The sequence below is a fragment of the Anneissia japonica genome, unplaced genomic scaffold (assembly GCF_011630105.1).
Source record: "Anneissia japonica isolate Jap-2015-1 unplaced genomic scaffold, ASM1163010v1 scaffold284860_len1800451_cov186, whole genome shotgun sequence".
NCBI lineage: Eukaryota > Metazoa > Echinodermata > Crinoidea > Comatulida > Comatulidae > Anneissia > Anneissia japonica.
This window is the reverse complement of record NW_022706010.1, coordinates 394,429-401,739: the sequence shown is the minus strand read 5'-3', so window position 1 is coordinate 401,739 and position 7,311 is coordinate 394,429.

The following is a 7,311-nucleotide window of genomic DNA, read 5'->3' as shown; positions in this document are numbered from 1 at the left end:
CCCCCAGGGAGGTTGGCAAGTTATCGGAAATTTTCATTTCAAATTTAGCGAAAATTGTGTATAGCATTGGCGCAGATCATGTGGATGGAGGTGGCCCACGATTTTAGAGGCATTTTAAAGGCATTACCATTCTCTATGGCATTACTCAACAAAGCCTCAATCTCCACAGTTAGGAGAAAGGAGCGGTAAGGTAAGGAGGTCCCTACCCCTTGATGCACAATTCGATAGGGTGGTGTTGTGGGTAAATGGGACCTTAGTGGTCGTCCTGTGTAATTTGCCTTTGACTAATAATAAGCCATAATATTTCCATTAAGAAAGGGTATGCGGGTAAATAGGACCTTTTATAGACTTACGGGTTATATTTCGTGTACCTTTTGTTGGGGGTTGATCCTGCAAATGAACAAATGAATGTTTATAGGCCTAAATATTGTGTTAATAACCCATATGGGCATTTTATACCTTATTGTTTATTGTACGCCTAACTAGAAATTGGACGTTATTTATTATTGTCATTTTTTTTTTTTTTTTTTTTTTTGTAATGGTTGGTAACAATGTTTTCTGTCCCTGCAACACATTCAGTGGTGGATCAAGGAATTCGAAATAGAGGGGTGCACAGAGGGACTCACAGACAGAGGGTCCACCAACCTCAGTCCCACCATGGTTGGGGCTGAGGCAAGAAAAATCATGATTATGGCACTCAAAGACTTAAATCTGAATATAATTTTCTTTTTTCCTCAATGTTTTCTTATAATTGAGCCCGTAACTATCCTAAAAAGAAATTTGTTTTGTAAATGTCTGTCGATTTTGTTATTATTATCCTACTTAATTAAAATGTCTGTCTAAATTTAATATTTTATATAACGGTACAGGCAGGCTGTATTAGTAAACATTTAAGTAACAATCTAATGTATGTATTAAAATATATATAGTCAATTGTCATTATCCTAATAATTAGGCTATTATTATCGTCGTCACCGTCAACATTATCACCGTCTCAACATCATACACAACAATATTAAAAAAACAATATCAAAATGATAGGCCACAATATCATTTCATTATCATATTGATGGAATATAATATGAAATCAAACAATATACAGTATTTATTATTACTGCAGTTATTATGTTTTTCTACAATATGACGTATTACAGTATAAAAACTAACCGTTACAACCGTGAATAACTTTTGAATACATAGCAATGTGGTAAATTATGTTTAAAGATATCTGTTGGTCATAAAATTAGAGACGTCAAACATGTAATAAACACACTGAATAATATAATACGCGTACGTTCATCGTCGTACGCCCTCTGATAATCAGATGTGGTGCGTGGCTGCCGCGTATCAAATTGATAGAAGGGTTCATTAAATATTCTGATTCAATAGGCTTGGTTCATTTCGTTCAGTACGAATTTTTGTTGAGTATTATATTTATTCGGTATTATATTTATTCGACTGGCTCGTAAAATATACTTCGTTGACAACGAAAATTAACGTGCAGAATGAGTTAATCAGCGTTAAGTTACGCACAAATATGGCCGATTGGTCAGTGTAGCAACAACATTTGCGTTAATATAATCTAGATTAAATTTCAGAAAATAAAAATTATAATATTTACACACATTGAAGTCAAAAAATAAATGTAAGCTAACAGAATTCAAAAACTGGATAAAATGTTTTTTTTTTAACGAAAAACCCATACTGCCATAGTCCAAAGCATGCAGCCTTGATTACGCAGCGTGTATCGCGGTAACTATGCAGCAATTTTGTTTTGTCGCGAGTATGTAGCAGTTTTCTATTCGACTGGTCGTCTTAGTTAAGCAGGATTTTACCACTGCGCAGGTGGGCGTGGTTTAACGAAGAACGATCAGTCGAATACGGCCAATGTAGAACTTTCTGAACAAGTTCCGGTACTCCCTTTTATAAAAAAAAAAGAAATGTCCAACATATTATTAAAGTATCTAAATAACCAAGTAGGCCTAGTTATCTTCCAATGGAACAAACATTAAAACTTTACACTTTACTACTAGTAAAATTGACTGCATTTCATTTTAGGAATCTTATGAAAATACTGTAGGAATGGTATTTTTTATGTGGCGATATAGAAAACATTTTCTCGTTCTTATTTACAATAAAGCTAATAACTAGTACTGAAATATTAAACGTAAGCTACTTAAACAATAATTTTATTCCCAAATTTACTAGCTTAATACTTGCCTTTACAATCAAAATGTAGAAAATTGCTTGTGCACTCTATCCACCTACACTTAAAGACAATATGTTTTTGATCAAACAACCTGTAAAAACGGTAATGTGTTACAAATGTAGGCCTAATACACGTTTTATATGTATACAGTAATATAGAAACGTGTGGTAATTGTGTAAATGTAATACATTTTTGAATTTATACAGTAATGTAGAAACGTTTTTGTACCCTATATCAACCTACACCATTTAATTTTAAAGATATATGTGTTGATTAAACATCCTGTATAAACGGTAATGTGATTAGGTTTTACTATCTTTGTGTAATATAAAGTGTCAACAGAAAATATCTTGTAAACGTAACAATAAAAAATACATTCTTTTATCTTTATTCTTATATTCATATTATTTCTTATACTCAACTGCCCCCTTATTCTATTAATTGGAATCATTTCAACTACACATCCAAACGTTACTGCGTTTCTTATATATTTATTTATTAACTATTTCATATAGTTATTACAAAAACGAAATTGTCATCTGTACAATGTTAATATTAATAATACAATTATGAATAGTACTGCATTTGTCAATATCATTAAAATACATTGGTATTTTTTTAAACAATATATATAATATAATAACAATAACAATTATTGTTGTAACAAGAAATAACAATCATAATAATAATAAAAATAAAAATACATGTACTGCATCTTTCATTATCAATGATCACTTTGGTACTGTTTTTGTCAAATGAAATTGCCTTTTTATGGAAATTGTATTTTAAATTGCCGTTTTCTTGTACTTACTTATAAAGCGATTGAGGGCAGTCAATCAAATTTCCCTACAATGTAAACGGTATTTTGTTGCCGTTAGCGAGATACAGGGTACCGTACATTTTTATTATAGGTTATCATCCGTTTCTTCTAACTGGAATAATCTAGAAATTCGTTGTACACCTAAAGCATGGAATTATGTAAAAATGGTTCGTATTTAATAAGGAAAGTAATATTAGGCGAAAAATTCACTTGGATAGCATATACTCTAGAACAAGCAGTTTTGAATAATTGGAAAACACTTTGAGTAAATCAATTTTACTAATAATTTACCTAGCTTACACAAGAAGATATATTTATTTTTGAAAATAATTTGTTAGTTATCATGACCAGTATTACTATATGAACAGAGAATCCCCTCCGCCTGTATTACAGGCGACCGGTTAACAGCCTGGAAGACATTAAAAGGCAGACATGTTGAATCTGGGAATATTCGGGACGCACGCTTTTTATCTAAATGTCTTCATATGGCATTAAATAAAGCTAGGTATATCTATAGGTTAGAAAATAAAGTGGACCAGCACGTTGTATATAATATGATGCATATTTAGACAGAAAGAGAGAGTTAGCATCATCTTATTACTTTAGAAACGATGACTTTATTGCAGACTGCATAGGAATATCTGATAACACACTGCGGAATAAGAAAGTCTTGAAATAAACGAATACAAGGGCCTATCGACGAAATTATATATGGATGCCATCAACACCACAACGCAATATTACACAGACTTTGAAGAAGCCAAAGCTGTCAATCAAAAGTCATCCGAAATACAAAATAATCACTCAAATATTTCATAAATTGCAGGCTGTGGAAAACAGATTAACTTTAGGCTTACTCGAAAATGCAGGCTCGACACAGAGGTACAGTAAAACATTTTTCTAAAATTAAGAGTAAACATAAAGTTGATGGAAAATTATGGTGAATCGACGAAGAAGCACCAGAATGAGTGCCGAGACATTTATTAAAACACCAGAAACTGAAAAAAATTAGCGCACAAAAAATACATACCGCACATAATTCCCCTCAGAGCTTAAGCAATAAATATTCTGCTTTCATAGAAAATGACAGAATAAACTAGTCCATGAGTTGTCGCACCACCATTGCAACAATACGTAACATATTTTAACAAACAGTAAGGATTTGATCTTACAGTACAACATTTGTTTTAGATAATTTAATCATTGACGGATAGGGGCAGATGGGGGGGGGGGGGGGGGGGGGGGGGGGGGGGGGATAGGCCTATCTCTGGATCCGCCCCTGTGAATGGTAAAATACAGTATTTTGAAGTACTATAGTTATATTGTTATAAAAAGTTAATGTTTAAAACAAATAAAAAACTTAAAATATGAATCAGGTATACTGATTTTCTTGATCACCTTAATATCCAGATCAATGCTATTAATATTGCTCATCGCTTTGGAATTGTAAGCACTGTATGATATCATTATCAAATTATAATTAGGCCCTATATTGTTGCATTAAACTGTCAGCCTCATTGTATTTACATAAATAATGGATCTTTCCACCAAGCCACGCCCCTTGGATATTGTTGCAATTAAAGGTCCCACAAAACGGCAGTGCACAAACATCGCACACACGTGTGAAAACACGTGCGTCTTAAGGACAAGTGCATATTCAGGCCCCTATCAGTATAAATTTATATTCGTTTGTATGCATTTAATATATAATTATAATATCATATTACAATTATTTGGAGTATGTTTTACACTATGTCATATTATATTTTGTGATTATATTCAACATTAGGATTATTCGTATTTTTGGATTCTGTCAATAGCATGGTTTCTGCAACCGAGTGACAATTAACTGATTTATTATCCAGAATTATTATTATCATTTATTATTTAATTTACCTTATTCCGATACATTTACATTGTTACTAACATACTTTAGTTTTGTTTATAAAAATATGATCCATGACTTTACACAAACACGTTCTCTCATCGTTAAATCAAATATGTTATCATTTATGTTATTAATAGTTTATTTACTTTTTTATAGAAATAAAATCCACAAATGTTTCTATGTTTTTTATCTTTGTTTTAGTTATGTCTTCATTTATGCTATTTGAAGTTGAAAATACATAATGTTTTAATCTACTAGTATTTTAATTTAACATTATAGGGGCCTACTGTTAAATTGTACTAGGCTTACACCAGTAAATTGGGTCGCGAGAATTATGTGTGGACGTGTAATCAGTTGTCATCAAAATACAAAAAGTTTTTCGCATACAACAGTAAGCCTACGCATGTTCGACTAGAGAAATGCATTTTTATGAGCACTGTCTTGATACACCAACAAAGAATGCTGTTAACGAATCACAATGAACAGAATAAAATGCAGAAGTGGAACTTGGCGTCACAAACGTCGGGGATAATGCTAATGCTATATGATTTATTATTGTTACTGAAGAAACAATGATCAGAATCAACACAAATACTGATATAGAGTTCGGTATTACTTGAATTATTTGCCTTAGATTGTTCACTGGTTTTAGTGAAGCCACCGGTGCCGGGGAGCCAAAACGTCACAAATACATCATCACTAAGCAAACGACCAACAATGGGACGTTCGCTGGCGTTTTTGAAACGGAAACAGGACCGGGTGCGTTGAGTGGTTAGAGGATGTAAAAAAAAAAACACCACATTTTTGTTATACAAGTATTGTATTGCAAGAATCGTTATTTTTTGAAATAATTTAAATAAATGCCATAAAAAATTTGACTAGATTGGTAAGTCACTTGGGCTCTTGCATATAGCATTGGTGGTTTCACTTTTTTCCTGTACAGTGAATGGCCAATGAGCAATCCAGCTATAATAAGAGAGATCAATGGATACACTTCAACGCACAACTAATACTAATACTCCCTCTCAAAGTGGAGCTGTGGTAAAGTCGCGGCTGAAATTATAGTAAAACAATGTATATGTTGATTTACTATGCTATTATCTTATCAGGCCCGGCCAGTGGCGTAGCTATTGGTTTTGGCGCCCGGGGGAAAGAGTAGAAAATTGCGCCCCCCTTCCCCCAATTTTTCTGCCGTGAGCAAAGTGGGCGTGGTCGAGCGTCGCTTAAAAATGTTCCGAATGTGGTATAGAGGGCAAAGCAACACTTTATGGGTTTCAAAGGCTTATTTAATACAAAATACATACAATTTTTGTTTTTCCCCCCGATGAATTATGGTTTATCTCCCCGACGAATTATGGTTTTTCTCCCCGACTAGGGGTCGAGGGGAGCTATCCTCGAAGGGACTGGCACACACCGGTCGTGCCACCCCTGTTTCTTAACTATTGAAACTGCATTACGATGTTCGGAAATTTGTATACAACTTTACCATTATCCTATTTTGTAAGGCTGCTGATCGCATACAGCTTAGTATTCTTATTGTCTTGTAAGTTGCTGAATTTGTAACATTGTTTAAACTCGCAACTGAATTTTGCGTGCTTTTGCATCTGCAAATAAGTTAATAACAAGATCAAAGTTAGCAATGTTGTCTGCTTCATCGCGCTCAATACTAAGGAGTGCCAGAGCAGATAGTCTCACTTGTCCCATCGTGGCGCTGAGATATGGCAGGATAAACTTTAGTCATGTAGTCAAAATACAGAGAAAACGGTCGAAATGGACTGAAAAGAAATCTATAAATTTGCCAATAAAAAAACAACTACATTCAGATTTTTATTATTAACTGGAAAATACATATGCCTGACGACATACATCAATTTCGTCATGCTTTTCTAAAAAGTGGTTATTTTTTTTACTCTCATTCTACCATTTCAGTGCCCCCCCCCCCAAAAAAAAACCTGGCGCCCGGGGCATGTGCTCCCCTTGTCAACCATAGCTACGCCACTGAGCCCGGCTTTTCATTGAAAAGGTTCTTTTTCTTATTGTATTAAGAAAGCGTCTCTGGCGGAATATAAATGTAATGACTATTTCATCCTCAGAGGATGGAGTATTGCAATGTTACAATAAATGATATTTATGTTTATGTTTCTCTCTTTGATGTTTGACCCCTACACATAATATTGTTTGATATGTAGAACAAAGTGCAACATACCTATAACCAATATATAGGCAAATTAATTTACTAATAAGCTACTGATAAAGCTCTACGAACTTGATAAAGATCTCACTGATTCTAATTTACAATAAATTGTGGCAAATTTCAGAATATTGTATTTTTATTTATGTATTAATTTGCCTAAATGGTTATAGGAGTGCTGGACTGTGCACAATGTTCAATGT